Source organism: Monodelphis domestica, chromosome 5, assembly GCF_027887165.1.
Source record: "Monodelphis domestica isolate mMonDom1 chromosome 5, mMonDom1.pri, whole genome shotgun sequence".
Lineage (NCBI taxonomy): Eukaryota > Metazoa > Chordata > Mammalia > Didelphimorphia > Didelphidae > Monodelphis > Monodelphis domestica.
The window spans coordinates 133,464,138-133,488,137 of NC_077231.1; the positions used below are offsets into that span (position 1 = coordinate 133,464,138).

The 24,000-nt window shown below is 36.3% G+C and overlaps 1 pseudogene; it reads right to left on the bottom strand.

Annotated features, from left to right (window-relative positions):
• Positions 1-11,452: 11,452 nt before the first annotated feature.
• On the bottom strand, positions 11,453-12,173 carry LOC100618162 (alpha-ketoglutarate-dependent dioxygenase alkB homolog 3-like; annotated as a pseudogene).
• Between the last annotated feature and the right edge of the window lie 11,827 nt (positions 12,174-24,000).

Genomic DNA, 24,000 nt, shown 5'->3' on the forward strand with positions numbered 1-24,000 from the left:
TTTACAAAGGAGTAAGCAGACTGAGAGAGGGCTAATGTCTTGTCCAGGCAAGGTCACACAGCTAGGAAATATATGAGTCAGGATTAAAACTCAATCTTCCCAACTCCAAGTCCAGTATTATATTCACAAAACCAACTATATCAGAGATGCCAGTTGAATAGGTAGAAGTTGATGGGATCGCCAAGAAAGAGATGAGAAAAGGCATTAATTGAGGACAGAATCTTCAGGAAGACCCACACTCAAGAAGTAGGGGATGGACAAATCAGCAAATAAAATGAAAAACGTCTAGTCTAGTAAAACAAAAAGCAAGAGAGAGCAGTGTAAGTTAAGTCAAAGGAAGAGAGAGCCATCAAAAGCAGCAGAGGAGTAAAGTCATTTTTTATTGCCATTGTATTGAGTAGTTAAGAAATAATTGGTAACCTTGGAGACTTGGAGTTGGTAACCTCCAGTTTCATTATAGTGTCCTATTTCTGGAGCCAAATTGGAAGGCTTTGAGGAATGGATGGTGAGGAAGTAGGAGCAGTGAGGAGATGAGACTACATCTTGGAGCTTGACAGTAAGAAAGGAAACCTACAGGATGACTTCCCAAGTCAATGTTAGAGTTAAGTAACAGATTCTATGCATCAAATTAATCTGGGTATGTTTGTAGCCAGTCTGAAAAGAGCCAGTAGAAAGGGAACAACTCAGGGTGAGAGGCAGGGATGCAATCATCTATCTCTGGAACAAATAAAAGGGGACAAGATCAAGAAGGGCTCAGGTAGAGGGCATAATCTTGGCAATGAGGAAGGCTAGCTCTTTATCAGAGCAGGGCACAGTGAAAGAGAGTATGGGTTATCATACAGTTCTGTTAAGGTTTCAAGGGAGGGAGATATCGTTGTTCATGACAGATTGTCTCTGTTTTTTCAGTAAAATAGAAGGTAAGGCCATTTGCTTAAAGTCAGTGGGCAATGGTTAGAGAGCTTGAGGAAAGAGGAGGTTTGGAACAGATGCTGTGGGGGATAGGCTAGAGAATCAGCTTCAAAATTGATGTGATCTAATACAGATAAAATTTGACACAGCCAAAAAGGAAATCTTATAGCACTGAAACAGAAGTCTAATGTCGCAGAATGTCCTGAATGATTTCATATAGCCTCACTGAAAAGACAACCTCACCAAAAATTTTTACATTTACACACATGTAAATTGTCTTAAAAGCCCCACATTTAATTCAACTATAGGAAATAGTTTGATTGAATTCAGTCATTCCTCCTTGTCCCACTTCATATCACTTAGTGTCTTTAGATGCAGTCAGCCACAGAGAGTCTCAGGTACTTTCCCAGTCATTTTTTTAGGCATGTTTGATTCTTTGTGACTTCACTTGGGGTTTTCTTGGTAAAGATACCCGAGTGTTTTGCCATTTCTTTCTCCAGCTCATTTTACAGATAAGGAATGGAGGCAAACAGGGTTAAGTGACTTTCCCAGGGTCACACAGCTAGTAAGTGTCTGAGGCCAGATTTGAACTCAGGAAGAGGAATCTTCCTGACTCCAGACCTGGTACTCTATCCATTGCACCATCTAGCTGTCCCCTCAGGCTCTTAGATGACCTACATTTCCATATTAGAAAGAAATCTCTTGGCTATTTCAGGTGAAAAAGAAGATGCTCTGAGATGTGGGCTTTGTACCTAGATTTTAGGCTAGGGCCATGCTGCTGGATAAGTTCATTGATCTCAGCAATACCTTACATTTTCTCTTCATGAAATGGTAATTGTAAAAACCTATGATTCTGTGAGAGTTGAAATGTCTATTCTTTGCTGTCAAGCGTCTGTCGAAAATGAGAAATATTATTGGTCTTACTTCTTTGACTTCCCTTCTTGCCTCTTCTTTTCTTTTTCCTTTATCAGGGCTCACCACTGGGACTGAAAGGATTTATTTCACAGAAGAATTAGATGTGCTAGTCATTGCTGAGACTGATGGGCCCCTTTAGCTGGTGTGTTTAAGGGGAGAGCCAAAAGAGTGGGATACAAGAGTTTTAATGGAGACACTACAGGAAGAGGACTCAGACACATGAAAGGAAAGCTACTAGGTCAGCCTCCTTTACTTTGAGATCAGGACCTACCTATCGCCATCAACTCCCATATTTTGGGGACAAAACTTCAAAGCCCTGGATTTATGGTCAGAGACCTAGGATCTAGTCCTAGTTTTGCCACCTAATAAGTATATGACCTCAGACATTTTTTCTCCCTACAAAATGAAAGCGTTGCACATACAAGATTATATGTAATGTCCTTTTTCATTCTAAATCACACCTCTCAGACCAGTTCTTCCAGCCACTCCCATTGGAGCTAGGACTAAGCTTTCCAAGAAAGGACTCTGAAAGGGTGAAGGAGGGCTTCTGATGAAGGACATCTCCAGGCTATCTTCATATGGGAATGATGGTCTTCAGACCATAGCAGGAAGAGGGAGGCCACGATTTGAGACCCTGGGGTTCATGCTTCAGGGCAACTCACTCAACTGCAGGGCACTGCAGGTCTAGAATAAAAGCTTGTGGGGTGAAGCTCATCTACTTCATAAGAATGGAAAAATGACTTTATTCAAATAGTCCTCAAAGATATTCCACCCCAGAGGTCAGAGACATGAAGACACAAATCAGCTGGAAAATGGGAAGCTTTTTTTTTTTGGCCTGGAAGCTTGCAGACATGGAAAATACAGATATAAGAAGGACATGCTCCAGAACCAAGGGCAAGACACAGGCAGCAAGCAGGGAGAGTGAATGCTGCTAGAGAACAGACAGACTGCTGGGCAGAGAGACTCTAAATATGAGAAACCAAAAGTTCTCAGACTACCATATCCTTAAAATTGTTCCTGTGTACGTGCCATATCCCCTATTAAAGTCTACTTTCTGTGACGGCAGGAACTGTCTTCTCTAATTTTGTATCTTTCCCACTTCCTAGCATGGTGCTCTGCATATATCAGATGCTCAATAAATGTTTTCTGAATTGAATTGAATTGAATTGGAGTCTCACCACTGACCCTCAGGTTCAGTTGGCATGCTTGCTGTTCAAAGGAAAATGTGATGATTTGATGGATTTCACTGATTTACTGACACCTCTGGTGGCCTGAAACTGACAGAATTAGAAATTGCTTTTGGTCTGGAAAAAGTTAACTCAGGGGCTTGGTAGTTTTAAGTTGCTTTTAAGGTTATCAAGGCTTTTCTCTAAGGATATATGCATAGTATATTGGAGAAAGAGGACTGCACATCAAAGTGTATTGTATGCAACCTGCTTTTCTTTGTAAATATATAATCAATTTAACATGCAATTTCCAAAGCTGACCAGCTTATTGGTGTTTCTTTCTAGCCTTCCTGTATGAAGCTACTTTCTAGAAATGGTTGCAGATTGATCTTAGAAACTTTTACCAGCCTTCCTTTTCATAATCTTGGTGAATCAAACAATGAACTAATCATCAAAGATTTATCAAGCACCAACTATGACTATACTAAAGGGACTATGGTAGACTGGGTATACAAAACCCAAAATGAAACATTTCCTCAAGAAGCTTATTCTGTTTAAGGAGAAAATATGTTTGTGTGTGTGTGTATGTATACACACAAATATATATATAGTATATATGTGATATTTATAACATGTGTAAAAATATCCAACATAATTTTTAGGAAGGACATGGCATGTCAGGAAAAAGCCTTATGAAAAAGGTGGCACTTGGATCGAATTTTGAAGGAAATGAGATTCTTAAAGGCTGAAATGAAGTGAATTCTAAACCAATACACAGACAGGATAACTGGCAATAGAGTGTCTTGTATGAGGAACAGCAAGAATGTTCCTGTCAGGACAATCCCTAGGGACTTCTGAGAAAAAATGCTATCACATCTAGAGAACTGTGGGAGTAAAAATCCAGAAGAAAATGTGATTTATCACTTGTTTATACAGGTATGTGATTTGGGGTTTTTGGTTTTAAAGGATTGCTCTTTTACAAAAATGAATAATAGGGAAATGGGTTTGAGCGATAACATATATATGTATACATGTATGTATAACCCCATGGAATTACTTGTCAACTCCTGGAGAGGGGAGGAATGAGGGAAGGGAGAAAACATGAATCATGTAACAATGGGGAAAAAAAGTACAAAGGCTACTATTATAAAAAAGAATGTCCCTGTCAAATCATCTCATTATAAGAACTGTAAAATTGGATTGGAAATGATGGAGGTAGACATGGTCGTGGGTGGTGGAGACACCTAGGAAGTACTTAGTGGTTCACCAAACAGAAGGACCGCATTGGAGCAGTTGAAAGGAGTCTCTAGACTGAAGTGGGGATTTACCAGACTAAGCCAATGCAATGAAGTCAGTGAAGAGTCAGAGTAATGAGCTCTACTCTGTATTTGTTCACTCAAGTGGAACATGCAGCTATGAAAAAGGTATGTTCATTCTGGTATTTTCAAATTCTTTTCACACCTCGAGGAAGGGATGGATGGGAGAAGGGGAACGCAACTCCCAGGTGGTGTTATACATTTTTTGTCACTATAATAGTTAGGACTTTTACAGACCCTTTAGGAAGTTTTCTCGACTATGGACTTTGGTCTGAATTCTTTCACTGTTCTTTGCTGTGCACAAGAGACTAGTTCTGTATTTCATGATTTGGTAACCTGGGTTGCTTGCAAGGAAATCAGAGACTCTGGGTCTAAAGTGGTAGAAATGATGCTTATTATCTCAGGGGAGACCTTAGGTGAGGATGAAACAAATAAAAAGAATTCATTAATCATTAATCAAAATAAATGATTATTGAGAAGCCTCCAAGATGGAACTTACATCTACATAATTCCAGATCAACTCTGGACCCCAGGTAACCTGATCATAATCTTTTAGACATCAAGAATTATGTTACAGAATGAAAAGGGTAAGGAAAAACCAAGAATCTTAATGAATCTAAAGAGACAAGGACAAAGAAAAAAGTGACTGAAAAACCAGAATTACCAGCCTTTCTATAACAGATGTAGCAGCACGGCTATTTCTACATTTAGAAAGGACATTGACTTTAAATAGAAAACTGGTATATACTGTTAGCATGGGATATTGTACCCCAAGAAGCAGTTGGCTAGTGTTATACATTTCATTGTTACCTAATGTTGCAGGAAAATCCAGTAACATCTGTTACCCTAAAGTAAGTGAATCTTTAAACTATAACAACTCTTTGATTTGCTGAAAAGAAAGAAGAAATAAATGCTCGACATGGATGATGACTGGAATTCAGCTCCTCTAAAATGCAGTTGTAGCCATGTCATTACTAACTTTCCCCGTTTTTTTAAAGCAATACTTTTTGTCTCTGACTATTATTATAAACTACAATCACACTACACGGTTGCCATAGCTAGTAGCTATTGTTAAATGGATGATCTTATGTATAATTATCTGGCTGTTTAAGTGAATGGTAACCTATCTGAACAGTTTAATTTCTCTTAAATTTGCTTGTGATTCCCTAAAGTAGAGTAGTATTGTGTAATATCTGCATGCAATAATTAAAGGGTTTGGTATGCATAAAGTAATTTCAAAGTGTTTTTTTAAGTGCTTAAAAGGTCAGCAATAGGGAAAAGAAATGATAAATATGCTGTTCTAAACTGTATTTTTTTTTCACCACTTCAAAAATGTCACAGTGAATGAAAGGAAAAAGCTGCCCGATAGCAGATGAGTGGGTATTGACAGCTGCACTAGTGTTAAATGCTTCGTGGCATGAAAAATTTAGTGAAGAAACAAATTGTAGTCACTTTCTCATATTACTTTTTATTTTTAAAAATCCAAATTGAGATGTGAACTTTGATTTATTTTTGGATTTGTTAATGAAAGTAATTTGTTAAGTAAAGGAAATATGAAATCAATTGGGCAGATACATATATATTCAGAAAATAGTTATATCTAACATTCAATATATAACTGTATACTCTATAAATTATATTCATAATTTTGTGATATTGTGTTGTATCCAGATGGTCTAGCATATGTAGCAATAGAATATACAGTTAGTAACTATATTATATATGGCATACATGTTAAGTATATGGAATTCCATGATTGTGCACATAAATAAGCACAATGTCCACAATTTATACACATACCTACACACACACCAGGAACAAGCTTTTATTAAGCACCTCTATGTGCTAGACACTGTGTTAAGTGCTTTGCAAATATTATCTCATTTGAGTCTCATAATAATAATAATCATAGCTAAAATTCACAAAGCACCTACTAAATGCCAGACACTGTGCTTAGTGATTTACAATTATCAGCATTTATTTTCACAACAATTCTGGTACCTATTTTACATTTGTGGAACCTGGACAGAGGTTAAGTGGCTTGCTAAAGTCTACACTTCCAGTCTCAGATCCAAACTGAGGTCTTCTTGATTCTATGCCCCTAACCCATTCTGGTCCTCTCTATCTGTGGCATCATTTAGCTGCCCATTTTTTTTGCAGAAAGGAATGGTGTAAGTGGGAAACAATTGGACTCAGAATTTTTTTGTGGTTTAATTCACATACTTTGGTTTGCTCTAAATAGTCAAGAAATAATTTCTTCAAAGATTTCTAATTTCATTATTATTGATAATCCATCCACTGTTTCCAATCTTATCACCCTCTATGCCACAGCAGTCATCATGAGTTGCTACAGCCAAAGACATACATCATGGCACCCCTTGATGATAATCTTCTCCAAACTTAGATAGGATATTATGTAGATTATATATAATCTTCATTTTGAGGTCTACAGTTGAAAACTTTTTGGTTGGACAGGACCAACAAGAGCTTGGCTCTCATGGCTTGGAGATTCCAGAGGTACTCCTATGTCATAACTAAAAAAAATTAATTTTATAAAAACATTTTCTACCCAAAGAAAGATATAAGACAATTGGGCAAACTGTTGGAGAAGTTATGTTAGAAAGACTTGAAACAATTGAATGGGAACATTAGAGAATATAGAAATCACCTCCTCATTTATTCTCATTGTGAAGATTAAAATTAACTCTCCCCTGATTATAACCCCTGCCTGTTTTTAGATTTAATCACCAAAAGTGTAAACATCTCACTTAATCATTAAGTGGGAGGTCTGTGACCCACATGTTCAATAGTGGGTGAAAAATCAGAATTAAACTAACTGCCCCTGGGCAGTCTTAAAGCAAATCTTCAACTGTGATTGGTAGATGTAAAATTAGGGGAAGACATACGAAGTGATGCAAAAGAAGCATCTTTAAAAGGAGCTGTCACTTCCTGTGAGAGGAAGTTCTTCATTCTTTGGAAGTGGAGACTAGAGACAATTCTGCATTCTTTGGAATGGAGGCTGGACCCAAGACCCTTTTCCTGGTGAGGCTGTTTGTTCTAAAATCTTTTCCTTTGGACTGACACATGGTGAGTGAAAAGCTGACTCTTAAATGCTGGATTTTCTGAGAAAATTGTCCTCAGGAGAGACTTACCTCTTGAGAGAGATTTCCCCAGGTCCTCGGCTTTGCCAAGACCTAAGGATTAACTCTCCCTGCCTGGGTTGAACCAGGGGCGAGGAGTAAATTACTTAGTGCTTAAGCTAGATATCTTATCCTATCCTTTCTCTGATTTTCTTACTTCACTCTTTCTACATTTTGTAAAAAAAAAATTGTAAATAAATCTCTTTGTAATAAATTAAATTCCTGGTGACCACAGTCTTAGATAATCCAGTTCAACTCTTTAAAAAATAACCCCTTTCCCCCCTTACACCATCTATTTGAAATATTTTTTGCGGAATTTATTTTTTAAATTTGATCTTATTTTCCCCCAATTACATATTAAACAATTTCCAACATTTAAAAAAGTATTTTGAGTCTCAAATTCTTTCTTTCCCAACTCAGCTGAGGTGGTAAGCAATCTCATATAGATATTACAAGTGCAATCATGTAAAATCTTTTTTCAATATTAATTCTTTTGTGGAAGAAAATTCAAACAAAAAGTTAAGAAAAAATTAAGAAAGTGAAAAAGTTTGCTTTGTGATGGATTCAGATTCAGTTCTTTTTCTTTAGAAGTAGATGGCATTTTTTTTATTATGAGTCCTTTGGGATAGTTTTAGGTCATTATATTTATGAGGGTAGCCAATATTCATAGTTGTTCATTATAAAGTATTTCTGTTACTGTACAATGTTATTCTGGTTCTGCTTATTTCATTCTGTGTCAGTTTGTATCTTTCCAGTTTTTTTCTGAGCTTTTTCTTGTCATTTCTTACAGTACAAGAGCATTCTATTACAATCATCTCTTTAACTTAGTCATTTGTCAATTGATGGGTATCCCCTCATATTTCAAATATTTGGCCCCCTAAAAAGAGCTGCTTTAAATATTTATGTACATGTATAGGTGCTTCCCCCTTTTTTATGTCTTTGAGATATAAACCTAGAAATGGTATTGCTGGGTCAAAGGGTATATACTATTTTATAGCCCTTTAGGTATAAGTCCAAACTGCTCTCTTGAATGATTGAATCAGTTCACAGCTCTCCCAACAATGCACACGTGTTCCAGTTTTCTCATACCCCCTCCAAGTTTTATCAGGCTCATTTTCCTTTTCTGTCATAATCTCCAATCTGATAGGTGTGGAGTTGTAATGGAAGGGTTGCTTAGGGGATGGGATTAGATGGTTCAGATAGGGCCAGTATCAGAAGATGTAACTGATTTGGGAAGGCCAACAGAACCAGTGCCAGTAGGTTGACTATGGATTGACAGGCTAACAGACCCAGGCAGAATCTGTCCTGAGATAACAAACACACACCACCATATAACAGGGATGGATGTTGGATTTATTATGACAAGGAAAGGTGAAAAGGGGATTTGGATAACCCTAAGCTAATAAAAACTACCTAAACCTCGCGCCCCCCCCCCATCTAAATGTTTCATCACTGAGAGTCTTCACAGATTTGAGTTCCTCTGATCCTTACCTATCTGTCTAAAAATTCCAATCCCTAATACAGATAAACCTACACTAACCACAACCCCCCTTTTTGATGGTAATAGAGGTAGTGAGTTTTGGCAGTTTGGCAGGACAGGGCCCAGGGAGAGGTCCTGGATCCAGAAGGACCCCAAACCTAATCTTACAGACAGATGGCCCAGATGGTTCAAGATCATACCAAGAAGCTCAGTAGATGACAACAAGCCAGGAGGTAAGCAGGTAGGATGGGAAAGACAAGGTAGAAACAGCCACCAAGGGAAAGTAGTCAGTCCCTCTAGGTCAAACCAGAGAACATTCCCAGCCCAAACCTCAGTTAACTATCTCACCCTTCCCCTCGCCCCCATTCTAGAATCTTTTCCCTGTATCTCCCTGCAGACCCACCTCATCTGCTCTCTTACTTATAACAGAGTGGTACTGCAGAGTTGTTTTAATTTGCATTTCTCTAATTAATAGAGATTTAAGGCATTTATTGAATGACTATAGAAAGCCTAAACTATTTTGAGAACTGCCTGTTTATATCCCTTGACCATTTATTAATTGGGGAAAGGCTTGTATTCTTATATATTTGGCTCATTTATCTATGTATTTGGGAAATGAGTTCATTATTAGAGATTTGTAAATAAAAATACACCATTATGGCTTTCATGTATTACTCTCCATCCTATTTATCCTTGCTCAGTTTATGGCCTCCACCTCACCCAGTTTTCTCTCTTTTCTATCAGTTCCACCCCCTTCTCTTATCCCTTCCCTTCCAGTTTTCCTATAGGGTGAGATAACTTTCTATACCCAATTTGTTGTGCATGTTTTTCCCTCATTGAGCCAATTCTGATGAGAGTAAGGTTCACATGCTTTCTTCCCCACCTCCTCCATCTTCCCCTCCACTGTAAATGCTCTTTCATGCCATTTTTATATGTAATAATTTACCCTGTCCTATTTTTGCCTGCCCCCTCCTCCCAATGCATTACTCTTTCTCATGTTTTCATTTTATTTTGTTTTTTTATATCATCTTATCACATTCAATTTACACATTCTTGCCTTCTGTCTATGTATACTCTTTCTAACTGCCCTTATAATGATAAAGTTCTTTGGCATTACAAGAATCATCTCCCCATGTAGGGATGTACACAGTTTAACCTTATTGAGTATCTTTTGATTTTTCTTTCCTGCTTACTTCTTTATGTTTTTCTTGTGTTATTCTGACTGTGGCCCCATAATATTTGAATTGCTTCTTTTTAGCTTTTTGGCTGATTTCAATAATTTCTCCTTGACCTGAGAGTTATGGAATTTGGCCTTATTATTCTGGTGAATTATCCTTTTGGTATCTTTCAGTATTTGATTGGTAGATTCTTTCCATTTCTATTTGACCTTCTACTTCTAGAGTATCAGAGCAATTTTCCTTGATAATTTCTTGAAGGGTGATGGCTAAACTCTTTTTTTTTTTTATCATGGCTTTTAGGAAGTCCGGTGATTCTTAGGGTCATCTCTCCTGAATCTATTTTTCAGGTCAGTTATTTTTCCCATGGGAAATTTCACATTTTTTCCTATTTTTTCATTGTTTTACTTTGTTTGTTTCTGTGAATTTTAGATTTACTCCACTCTGCTTAGTCTTTAGCATTTTAGCAACCAGGAATGTATATACCCCCACTTAAAGATTAAGTGTGGGGAAGGAAGGTCTATGACCCATGTGTGCTAGCAAGTGACAAGTCAGAAACAACTGACTGACCCCCTGGTCCATCCAAAACCAAGTTTAAGTCACCATTGGTATATGTAAAACACAGGAAGTGACATAGAGAACTACCTTTATATTTTGCATCACTTCCTGTGAGAGGGACCTGGCAGTGGAATTTGACTGTGGAGGTGCTTGAGTGTGAAACCTGAGACTGCTTCCCTTAGACAATCACATGGTAAGTGATAAGGCTGACTCTCCTTTCCATGTTTTTTCTAGAGGCAACAGTCTCTGGAAAGGCCCATCTCTTGGGACTCCCATTCCCTTGGCTTTCTGGAGTCACAAGCCACTGGGAAGACCCAGACCAGGCTGGGGCAGCTATTCTTCCCTTTTTCCTCTCTCTTTCCTCTTAATTTCTTCTTTCTATTGTAAATAAACCACCATAAAATTCCATTCTGACTTGAGTATTTCATTGGGATTTAGAATTTAAATCCCTGCCGACCAACAATAAAATTTATCCCTTACATTTCTTGATGTCTCATGGAGTCATTAGCTTCCATTTGCCCAATTGTCATTTTTAAGGAGTGCTTTTTTTTAGGAACCATCACATTAGATTTTAATTTGCATGAAGAAAATGCACAATTCTGTGATCTGTTTAGGGAACAATAGTCTCACAATAAACATATTCCAAAAATGCTACTATTTAACAGGATTCTCTGCCAAGGCTCCAATTAGACTCTCATCTTTCATGGATCATTAGAGACACCTGAATGCCTGTGCCAACATCCACCTTGGAATGCTTAATGTCAAAGTATAGAATCATTCTCTTATAAGGTTCTTAAGTCATTCTTGAATCCATCCAAATAGACTCAGGAAAAACAGTCCTAAATGTCAGGTTCACAATGGTACCTTTGGCACCTAGTGCTGCCAGTCAGCTTATAGTCTCTTCCTCCATCATCAACAAGGTCTCATGATCCAAGGGTATCTTTACTTTTTCCATATATATGTATTTGGTACCCTTTCTCTTATGGGGAAGGCTTCTTCCTCATTTCAAAGATGTAGGTGGCCTCCAACCTGAGGGGAAATGATGATGTGGCATCTTCCCAGCGATAGTTCATCATTGCTGTGTTAGTCAACTCTGTCCTTTGTGTTTCAGTAAAGATTGCAGAGTAATGAGTTGAAGGTATGATCAGTATTCTCTTCAGTACACTTCTTCAGCATGCCCAGTACAGGATATAATTGAGGATTTGACTCCATTGTAATTCTGGAATACGTGTAAGGGAGTTCTCCATGCTGATAATCTTGGCTTCAGAAAACTTATATCCTCTTGGATACCAGACCTCTGCTTCCAAGGAATATCTTGGCATGATAGATATCTCATCTGCTTCTTTTGATTCAATGAAATCCGGAAACTAATGTATCTGAGAGATGCCTGTGGGTCATAAGCTGATTTCATTGACACCTTATTTGTCAATAATTTGTAGATCTGGGAACTGACATATGACCTCTTCTTTTGCTTCTTCATATACAAACTGTTTTTCCAGAAGAGGTGACTCCATTTTCATCCATGTCTGTCTGAGGTCTTGTTGGAGATGGCCTTTGGCCCTAAACACTTGTTGCCCAGTGGCCTGACTGCTGGCAGGACCAGCCCAGCTACCTTGTCCTCCGACTCTTCATTTCTTGTTGCCCATGCTCCTCAAAACATTGCCTGCTCTTCTGTTTGTTTTCTCCCAAATCAGATTAGATCATGTAAACTAGCTTGAGGCTTCTGGCAATACATATTTTCATCTGGAATATATGAGATAAATAAATGGCCTTTTCTGGGAGGACTTCTGGCCAACTTTGCCAATGCTCCAAATACTTCTGGTGCTAGTGTTTTATTGCAATTGTACCTCATTTTCCATATAGCCAATTCTACCTTTTAAGATGTTTTTCTTCATTGCATTTTTGTATATTTTTTCCCAGTTGCCCAAGTCTGCTTTTTAAAAAGTTGTTCCCTTCTTTGGATTTTTTTTTGCCTCTTTTGCCAACTGACGTAATCTATTCTTTAAGGTATTAATTTCTTCAGTATTTATTGTGCTTCCTTTACCAAATTTTTGATTCGTTCTTCTTGATTTTTAAATTAGTATCACAGTTTCACTCATTTCTTTTTGTAGTTCTCCTTTCTATCTTTCTTCTTGATTTTAAAAATCCTTTTTGAGTTCTTCTATTAATTGTTTTTGGACTTGAGAGCAATCCATATTTTTCTTAGAGGTGTAGAATGTAGCAGTATTGATTTTGTTGTCTTCTTCTGAGTTTGTGTTTTGGTCTTCTCTGTCACCAAAATAACTTTCTATGTTGTTTCTTTTTCATTTGTTACTTTGTTTGCTCATTTTCTAGCTTTTTTCTCTCAAAAACTATTAAAGTTGGTTTCTATAACTATGGAAAAGGGAGCAATTTTCCAAACTTCATGTTTTGCACACAGCTGACTTCAGAGCTAGCTCTGAGGATCTCTCTGCTTTCAGTTATTCCAAGATGGGATGATGTAGGGAAAGGTATATTTAATATTATCCCAGTCTGTGCTCCATTTTTTCAATGACCCAAAGCACTCTTTTACTCCTTGGAACTGTGATCAGGTTCCCCTATTTCCTTGTGACTGTAAGTGTCAATGTGTACAAGTGCTCTTCCTCACCATAAGACTATTACCCAGAACTGTGACTTGGATCTGTGTACAGGCAATGCGACAAAAGTCTTGCACCCAGAGCCAGCAAAGGGACCCCTGTAACCTTATGAACAGTTGACCAATCCCCAGTTACTGTTTGTGGCTGAGAGCTCCAGAAGCCTTTGCTGCTTATTCAGTTGCCCCTGAAGCCTGTTGCCCCAGTGGGGTCTGCTTTGGTGTGCTGCTTTGTGCTCCATATCTACTTTGCTGCAATAGATCTTTCATACCAGCCTTCTAAGTTGTTTTGATATGAAAAATTATTTCACTCCATCTTTTTTGTGGGTTATGGGTTCATTTTGAGGCAATATATCATACTTAGAGTTCAGGTGGGTCTGTGTACTTTCTTTACCATCTTGGCTCTGCCTCTCTATTGGAAATCTTTATGACTCCCCTACTTACCCATTGAGAACATCCATAATGTAGGCATTAATAGAGAACATGTAGCTGTTGTAGGTGATACTCTTTATCTTTATCATCACGCATACAATTAACTGAACGACATAGAGAATTCAAGATTCTACTGTGCTTATCAGTGTTCTAATACTAGCTAAAGCATTTGATTTGGCAGAGTAAAATATTATGTTAAAAGCTCTCTTTAAAAAAAAAAAAACAACCACCTTCCAATAAGATATAGGTCAAATTTATTTGAGATTTATTGGAAACTATGACAAGAGACATAACTTTCTTCCATGGTCCTTTGACTATACATTTCTTTGACTATTTGACTTTTTGACTCTTTGACTATCAAAATAAGAGATAAACGGTGAGATATCTGTATGGTCACCAAAGGTTCTTGCCATTGAATGGAAGAGATACAATGCAGAGTCCAAGTTGAAGAGGGATTTCTTATGAATGATGAAGTCCACTAGAGTTTCTTGTTTGTGGATGAGCTTGACTTCCCCATACAGGAAAGGCCAAGTAGCTGAAGGATACTTATTATTCAAATCATGACATGCATTTGGATGGACATCCTAATCAACTTATCAATCAGTATATTGATGGGCCTGAAAGAATAATAGACAGTGATTTAGGCCAAGAATTCAATATGAGGAAGTCAGTCTGGATGGTTTCCAGGCAACTGTAAATCTAATTTAATAATCTTAAGCTACTCCTTGAAACAAAAGTTCATTTACCTTTTTAATACCCAAATTCTAGTAGAGTTGTATGGCTGCAAAACAGAGAATTCAACCTGATTTGAACAGCTGAAAATCAATATCACACAGAGGTCACTGGAATGGTTGATGGTAGGTGAAAGCAGGGTGCTCATACCTGCTATGGTGGACTTTTGGCATTCCACAGATTAGTAGTATTGGTTGGGAAAGCATGGATAGATTATGATCTGCATTTTTGGAGGCAACATACAAATTAATGAGATCACAAATCCATCTTAGTATATGAATATTAAAACATACTCTGTATAACCATATGCTAGCAACACAACAAAAAAGCTGAAAAAAATTTTATCTACTAGTAGCAGTCCCTTAGAGATAAGTATTTTCCAGCAGAGATAAAGTCCTTAAAGCCTATCTACACAAGTCCCTTGGAGCCATGGGACTTCTGAAAAAAAAAAAAGAGGCAACATCCCTTAATCCTTGAAGAATGGGAGAAATGACATATTTTTATAAGTGAGAAATTATCGTAGGAGAAGATTAGATTCCTTCACAGTATGACTAAAAGAAAAAAAAATGGAAGGAGCTCTTCCCTTCCCCTCAGAAAATGGCAAACAGTGGCTCCTTGAATGTGAATGTGGGGCCATCCAAGATGGAGTACTTAGCTCGCTTGTAAAACCAAACAACTCCTAACTAACCATTGTTACAAATTGGGGTTCATTTGGGATCTGAGGGGATGGTTCCAATCAATTTCAAAAATTGAATTACTTTTGGGAGTTCCATATGTGTTTGGGCTCATTATGATTTTATTTTCTTTCTTTTTGAGCTGGCGTCTAGTCCTATCATTGGGCAAGTTCAGAACTGCACTTGTAATGCCTCATGCATTGTCAGAGAACCTTTTGTAAAAAATTGGGAGTACCCTATGGATTGCAGTGAACTGGAGGAAATGTTTTTTTTTGTCCTGACCTCCAAGGAGATCACCCTATGTATTGCAGAGGATTTTGTGGGGAAAATACAGCTTGTTCTATGTGATACAAGAATTATAGAAGAATTTTTAAAATTTTGTTTCTCGACTGACAGTGAAAAATTGTGGTCCAAGAGGGACACCACCTCAGAAGAACATCCAAAGAAAGGAATTGAATGGAGCCTTTGTTGAATAGTTGTCTTACTTCCCCCCAGCAAACAAATTATTGTACTCCTCACATAGTTCCTGTCTCATCTCCCTTATTAGCTTGTAAGCTCTCTGAGATCAGAAAATGTCTTTTAAAGATTTATGTCCTTACTACCTAACATGGTGCCTCAGGTAGATGCATTAACAATGTTGCTGAATTGAATTGGATAAAACTATTAGAAACCTTGAGAAATAATCTACTCTCTCCCATTTATATTCAACACCACTCAGAAAGATTGTTGCCTACCATTTTCCTCAAATCCTTTAGGGAAAGAGACTCTCCTGTTTCTGATACATCCTAGACATTTGGTTTCTTTTGCTTGTGGAAAATGACACATTCTGGAAGAATCTGAGCTGAGTAAGTGACAAATTCACAAGTTAAAGTTTTCTTGGGGTGCCAGGATCAATATCCCTCTTCTCAAAGAAATTACTGAAGGATTATTAATGGCCACAAATAGTCAGACCCTGAGCCAGGCTTACAGTGCCATCAAAAAGTATTGCCAAATGATTAAGGCACTCGTTACTTACTTAGTGTGTGACTCTAGATAATATATTGAAAACTTTTTTCTAGGACTAGATCTGTAGCTGACTCTGTCTAGCTAAATTGGTAGTGAAGTTAATATGGTTCTATTCTTGGATATGGCCTTTGATCTCAGATTTTTATTCTGCTTGTTTCATCTTTTAGACACAAATACAGAAGAGAAAAATCCATTTAATGAATTAGATTGTCTTAGTTGCTTAAGATATTTCCTGAGAAGAAGTAAGGCATCTTTAGGTGTTCATGAATGTTTTCAGGTGATTAGGTTGCCTTGGTGTTGTTCATAGTGACTCTCATAGAGTAGTTAGCAGTTATCTTGAGGACAAGAGAATTCAGTAAATCAAAATCTAACACTTCTTTGATCATTTAAGGCAGAGAGGTAGCCTGGTGGATAGAGAACTGGGCTTCAAGTCAGGAAGACTTGAGTTAAAAAGTAGCCTCACTTACTGGCTACATGGCTTTGGGTAAATCACTTAATCTCTGTCTCAGTTTCCTCAACTGGATAAAGAAGAGAATAATAACACCTGCCTCCTAAGGCTGTGGGGATTAAATGAGATCTATATAAAATATTTAGCACAGTGACTGGCCCATACTATATAAACTCCACCCCTTCTTTCCTCCTAAATCCACCCTGTGGAATAGTCCTACTGGTTTGTGTGGTCACAGATTCTGCTTTTCCTAATTTCTCTTTCTCATTTTTCTTTGAAAAGAAATCTGATGTTTACATATTTGATTTTTAAATGAAGTTCCACCTAAAAATTCTCCCCCATTTGCCATTTGCCAAGGAGAAATGATTATTGGTTATTGATCAGCTAAGTTCAATCGCATTGCTATTATAATTTCCTAATTTATTATTATTAATATTAAATCACCATGTTAATATACTTTTCACTTTGCTTTTTCTCACCTCTTTTTAAAAAGTTTTCCTCCCAATTTATTATATCATTTTGACTCTGCTTGGAGAATGATGGAATTCTTACATTTTGTATGAAAAAATCTTTGTTGACTCACAACATTTACTTTTCAGATGTTTAAATGGAAGCTAGAATTCCACAATCAATGAGTTCTTGCTTTAAAAAGTTTTTTTAATATAAAGAAGAGTGCTATGAATATTTTGTCATATATAACATAGGGACTTCCCTTTTGCCCCTTACATCCTTGAGTAGTTATCCAATAGCAAGATTTTTAGGTCACAGGATATAAATGTGAGTAACTTCTGAAAAATTATAAATTATTTTCTATAATGGTTAGACTAAATCATATCCCTACCAATAGTATATTACAACTCCTCATACTTTTATTATTTTTCTAACTTGATAGAGGTCAAACTCTAAGTTGTTTTAATTTAATTTTATCTTTTTAATATTTCTGGAACTTTTTTCTTTAGATTTTTGGAAGTTTCTATTTCTTTTGAATACTATTCTTTCATATTACTTAGCCACTTTGTCATATACTTTGGTTGCCAGGTTTTTATGAGATGTTTGATGCAAAGATATTTATAATTTGCTAGCATTCCAAGAGAGATACAATGAAAAATAAATGCAATGTTGATTTGAACCTAAATCATTAATTCTCAATTGTAATCACTACCAACTTTGCCCTTTTACTATCCAGCATAGTTCCTGAAGCTTCTTTGAGATATGAGGATTTCCTTCCCTTTAAAAAATTAGTACACATTTATTTCTCTCATCCAAACTGTCAACATTGTTAATAATAAAACTTGTAACAAATATGCATAAACAAGCGAAACAAATCCAGACATTGGGCAAGAGGTGAGTAACAGGAATCACATTGATCAAAGTGCTTGTCTTTCAAAATTGCTTGTCTTTACAATGTTGTTTACTGAGTAAATAATTGTTTGTTCTACTCGTTTCACTCTGCCTCAGTTCATGCAGTCTTCTTGGGTTTTTTCAAACCATTCCTATCATAATTTCCTATAGTACTATGATATTTCATTGATGCAAGAGGATTTGCTTGCCCTGGCATGTTGATAACATGGACACACTGACTGAGCCCTGGGGTAGGGAAGATGTGAATAGAAGTGAATCACTTTTACCTAGTCAGGCATGAATGTTGGGGGCTTGCAGTTTGGTTGGGTAAGTCAGGAATTCTTCATAACCACATTGGAGGTTTAATCAACATAGTGAATGAGACTCTGGTCCTAACAAAAGGGCTGGCAGCATTGATTAGGCAAGAGGCTATATTATTATGAATTTCTTGAGGGACAGGAAGCTGATAGCAGTGACAGAGATAAAAAGGCATCAGATGGGGAGCAGCTGGGTAGTTCAGTGGATTGAGAACCAGGTCTAGAGATGGAAAGTCCTAGGTTCAAATTTGGCCTCAGACACTTCCCATCTGTGTGACCCTAGGAAAGTCATTTAACCTGTATTGCCTAGCCCTTACTACTCTTCTGCCTTGGAACCAATATATACTATTGATTATAAAATATGCATATTATTGATTATAAAAAAATTTTTAAAGAAAAAAAGAAGACATTAGATGCCAAGCAAGATAAGGTGACAACATCACAGTGACAAATTCCTACAAGAAGAGGAGATCCTAGATTAAATCAAGGAATTCTAGATTCAATCCAAGAGAAAAGTGAAGAACAATTAGGTACAAAATCATGATAGGGAGGAACAAGCAGACCCTGATCTTTACTGGTATTATGAGTCTGCTAAATTCTATGACTATAGGGGAGGGGAATCAAATCTCTGGGGATTCTGAATTCTTTTCCTTTTGGGGCAGGGATATGGGAAGATTTCAATCTTAGAGCAGGGGTTTAAATCTGGAGCGAATGTATAAATTGCAGGAGGATGTAGGCTTATCAGGGGGAGAGAGTTCTTGACCACCTTCTGGCAGTTCTGGTTTTTTTTCCCCACTTGGGGCAGTGCACTGGGGGTTTACTCTAAAGAAGCAGGAGATAAGTAAGGAGCAACTATTCTTGGGGAAAAGGGGAACCTGCCTATCATGAGGAAAGTTTTGACTGTGGGCTTAGTACAAGTGCCTACTGTATTTTGTTTTGCCATGTGTAATAAGTTTATTTTATGCTCCATAACTAGCTCATTTGGTACTTTCCATCTATAAGCTCCAGAAATGAGCCATAGTCTGAGTTTCCTGAAAGATTCATAGTAAAGCAAAAATGAACCATAAAGAGTACTGATTATTGTAATAGCTCTAAGAGAAGAATTTGAGTTTAGAGCTACTTTGGGCCATGAGCTTCAAAGTGTAACTCCAAAAATTGAACAAAAGGAGGACTTAGTGATGATGTTTATAATTTGTTTTATTTTTAAATTTTTATTCTTTATTGTGATTCATAATTTGACAACAAACATTTCCATAAAAAAGAATAGAAAAATATTATATGTGAAACCATGAATCTAGATGAGGTATATTATATTTTTAAATGAATAAAAAAAATTCAACAAATTAGTTCAAATATGCTCCACTTGTCTGTATCTTCCTTCACAACTTCCTTCTGTTTTTTAGCACTAAAAATAATTCAATGATATTCTATTTTTTCTTTTCTTTTTTGGGGTGGTGGTGGTGGTGGGAGCAATATCACTATCACTAACCCCTCTCTACTTTTTTCTAAATTCTCTACCATTAAAAAAATACCCTCCTCACATATAAAAAATTGAGCATATTCAAACAAGACAAATTGCCATATTGGCTGTGTGGAAATATGTCTTATCCTTACCTCTAGTCTAGTTACCTCTACATAAGGAGGTGGGGGACATGAGTCATTATACTAATTATAATTCTTGAATCTTTCACAATTATTTTCCTTAATGACATTATATACATATGTATTATTCTCTTTGTTCTGCTTGCCTCAATTTTTATTACTTCATACAAGTCTTCCCAAGTTTCTCTGAATGCAACCTTTTTGTCATGTCTTTTGGCACAGTGATTTTCCCATTTAACAGCTTTTTGGGAATACTTCAATGTTTTCCCAAATTGGATTGTTTCACATATTTTCTGGCAATGCATTGAAGTACCTTTTTTTCCCCTTTTTCTATAGTCTTTCCAGCATTTAAAAATTTCCCTTTTTTGGTCAACTTTCACAATCTTTTTTTTTATAAACCTTCCATCTTGGAATCAATACTGTTTATTGGTTCCAAGGTAGAAGAGTGGTAAGGGCTAGGCAATGGGGGTTAAGTGACTTGCCCAGGGTCACACAACTGGGAAGTGTCTGAGGCCAGATTTGAACCCAGGACCTCCCGTCTCTAGGCCTGACTATCAATCCACTAAGCAACCTAGTTACCCCCAACTTTCACAATCCTATAGGTACAAAGTAGTAACACAAAGTTACATTAATTTATATTTCTCTAATTATTATTCTCTTATTGAACATTTTAAAATGTGGATAATGATAGCTCTGATTTCTTCCTCTCAAAATTGCCAATATTTTGACTATTCACTAATGATACATTCTTTAATATCTTAGTTATCCATTTTGTCTTTTAGTAAGATCAGATTACAACTAACTTATTTTATTTTACCTTTTAAAATAGATTCTAGTTATAAATATAAGGGGTGGTTGCTCTCTATTTTGTTTTCAGAATTTAGGGAGAGTATTTTTATTTTTATTTTTTTGTTGCATGTCCTTGATTGATTGATGATTTTTATCTCTTTTGTTGAACAATGTCTTCAGAGTCATAAAATTTCTGTAAAATATTCCTTTGGAGGCATCTTAAAAGCTTTCATATATCATATCATTACCATTATTTTCTTTGGTGAATTTATGTTTTTATTCCTTTAACTTGTCCTTAGATCCATCAATCATTTAGTATTAAATTATTTAAACTCCATGTTTGGATCCCTTCTTCAAAAGTCCTTATGGATGCTGATTTTCATTTTATTGTTGTAATGTTCTGCTTTTAATTTGAAGAAAAAAAATTTTTTTACTATGAATATTTTTTTCACACTAGCTCCTGGCTAATTTTTGTAAAGGTGTCATGCCTAACTGAGACATGCATATTCCCATGCATTCCTATGCAGAAATTGTCAGAGATTTAGTATATTTAGCTTTTTAAAAATTGTGTTCATTTCTTACTTTATTTCTTGCTACTCATTTTATTGCATTTGTCTATGTCTGAAAGTGGTACATTAAGACATCAGTTATTATTGTTTTACCATTTATCTCGGTAATTTGGTCAACTTTTCAAGTTGTAAGTATTTAAAAATTATAACATTTGGTACATATATATTAAGAATTTATATTATTCATTGTCTTTTGTGACTGAGTATACTGTATTTTACTGTATATATACACAGAGAAATGCTGTAATTTCTCTGTTCATCTTATTTAGCCACATCTATTTTTTATTGTTACCTTATCTGAGGTCATGGTTACTACTCTTTCTTTTTTGAGTTCATCTGAGGCATAATAAAATCTCTAGTCCCACATTTTAGCTTTCTATGAATCTATTGCGTGTGTTTGTTGTAAATAACATAAAATTGAATTCTTCTATCCTCTTCAATTTTATGTTTGAGTTCTTCCTGTTCACATTTATGGTTATAATCATTATTTATATATTTCCCCCATCATATCCCCTGATATTTGTTGTTCTTTTTGTCCTCCAATACATTATTTAAAAATATAAGAAGTTTTGTTTGGGCAGTGGATAGCCTAACATTTTGGTTTCCTTCCTTTTCTACCATGCATGTGTAACCAGAACAGGGTATTTTAAAAAATTGCCATACTGAGACAGTTTCTCTTTCCTTTGATTCCTTTACTGCTGCTGGGGGTGAAGATCATAGTTCACCCATAGCCTAGGTGCCATGAATTGAACTGGTGAGAGAGGAATTTTTTTGAACATTTAAATTAAATATTAATATCAATATTAAATATTAATATTAAAATTAATACAAAAATAAAGGAATCCTTTGCTTTTCTCCCTCTTTTACTTTAGCTCTGAAAAATAGCCCTGGGTGTGTTGTTTTAGTTCTGTTTTGTTTTTTAATTCTTAGTTTTAGTTTCAATGGTGATCTTCACCTGACCCAGAGCTTGAGACATGGCCCTTTTGGACCAAGAGTCTGTAGAAGGCAGGCTACCTGGGACTGGAGCCCAAAAAGTATTTTGGACTTTGAATTTGGGACTAGACTTTAGAGTAATTGAGTTTATCTATAAGCCTAATCCCTCCCCAGATACTGAGGTGGTGCAAACATCAGGGTGGAGGGCAAGGATTAAGCCCACTTGTTGGGGAGAGTATGTCTGTGTAATTGTTATTATACCTTTGAAGTAAAAATTTCTTTGTAAAAGCTAATATGACTATTAGGTGACTAAATGGAACTGGAGTGCAGGGGAATTGCTCCCTAAAATTGAAGAAATAGCATTGGAAGGAGCTTGAACCATTTGTAGAGAGCTTAGATATCCCTAAATCCTCTTAAGGGTATTGGAAAATTCCAATTGGAAGAACAATAAAATTTTAACAAATGTAGACTCCCAGATAGTGAGAGATGGACTATTCAGTTTTATACAAAAAACAATGTGGTGAAGGTGTAGGGATTTGATCTATTTATTAATGATCTTTATTTTAAAAATATTTTAATATTATTTTTCTCAATTATATGCAAAACAATTTAAAGCTTTATTTTTATAATTTTTAAGTTCTAAATTCCTTCTCTCCCTTCCTCCTTGAGAAGACAAAACTTTTATATATTATATATATGCAGTTGTGCAAAGCATATTTCCATATTAGCCAAGTTTTGAAAGAGAACACAGACCCAAACCAACCAAACACGCAAAAATCCCAAACAAGAAAAATAAAGAAGGGCACAAAGTATAGTTTGATCTATATTTAGACTCCATCAATTATTTATCTGGAGGTGAATAACATTTTTTATCATAAGTCTTTTGGAATTCCCTTAAATCATTGTATTGCTGGAAATAGTGAAGCCCATCCATAGCTGATAAGCTATATAACATTACTATCACTGTGCAGAATGTTCTCCTGGTTCTTCTCACTTCACTTTGGGTGATCATATAAGTCTTCTCAAATATTTCTGAAACCATTCTGCTCCCCATTTTATAGCACAATATCATTCTATCATCATCATAAACCACAACTTGTTCAACCATTCCCCAGTTGATGGGTGTCCCTTCATGTTCCAATTCTTTGCCCTCACAAAAAAGGGCTGTTAAAAATATTTGTCCACATATAAGACCTTTTCCTTTTTCATTGACCTCTTTGGATACAGACCTAGAAGTGATAATGCTTCAGCAAAGGGTTAGTGATTTTTAATTTGAAGCAAATTTCTTCTATGCCATAGTCCTTCCTCTTTTCTTGCCTAGAATCCTCATGACTAGTTCTGAATTTTGGTTTCTTTTCTTTCAGTCCCCCACTTACAATGGACCTTCTGAAACTGAAGTGTGTTTTGTTTGTGACTATTCCTTCCCTGCTTAAGCTTGTCTAAAATATGCTTCTTCCCTCTTGCTGTCTCCACCTGCTTCTTTGCTGAGTGTTACGTATTTCTACACCAAACTCTTTTTTGTATGTATGTATTCAACACTTCTTTGACCAATTCTATTGTGTGAGACTCATGGGATGCCCATTCCTTCTTCTACTTCTTCCATGTTTGTCTATTCTTCTTATGCCTCTCATTTGTAAGAAATTGCAAGTTTCACCCCTTCTTCCTCACTTTTCTCCCAATTGCATTTTTTTTTCAGTCAGTAAAAATTCATCCACTGCCTCCTATATGTCAGACACTGCTAAACTGGGGATATAAAGGAAAGATAGTTCCTGCCCTCTAGTAGTTTACAGTCTAATAGAGGTAGACAAAGACAAGATTTGGCATAGAAAGGAGAACAAAAGGTAGAGAATGAAGAGATGATTGGCTTGGGCACCATCCTTAAATGGAG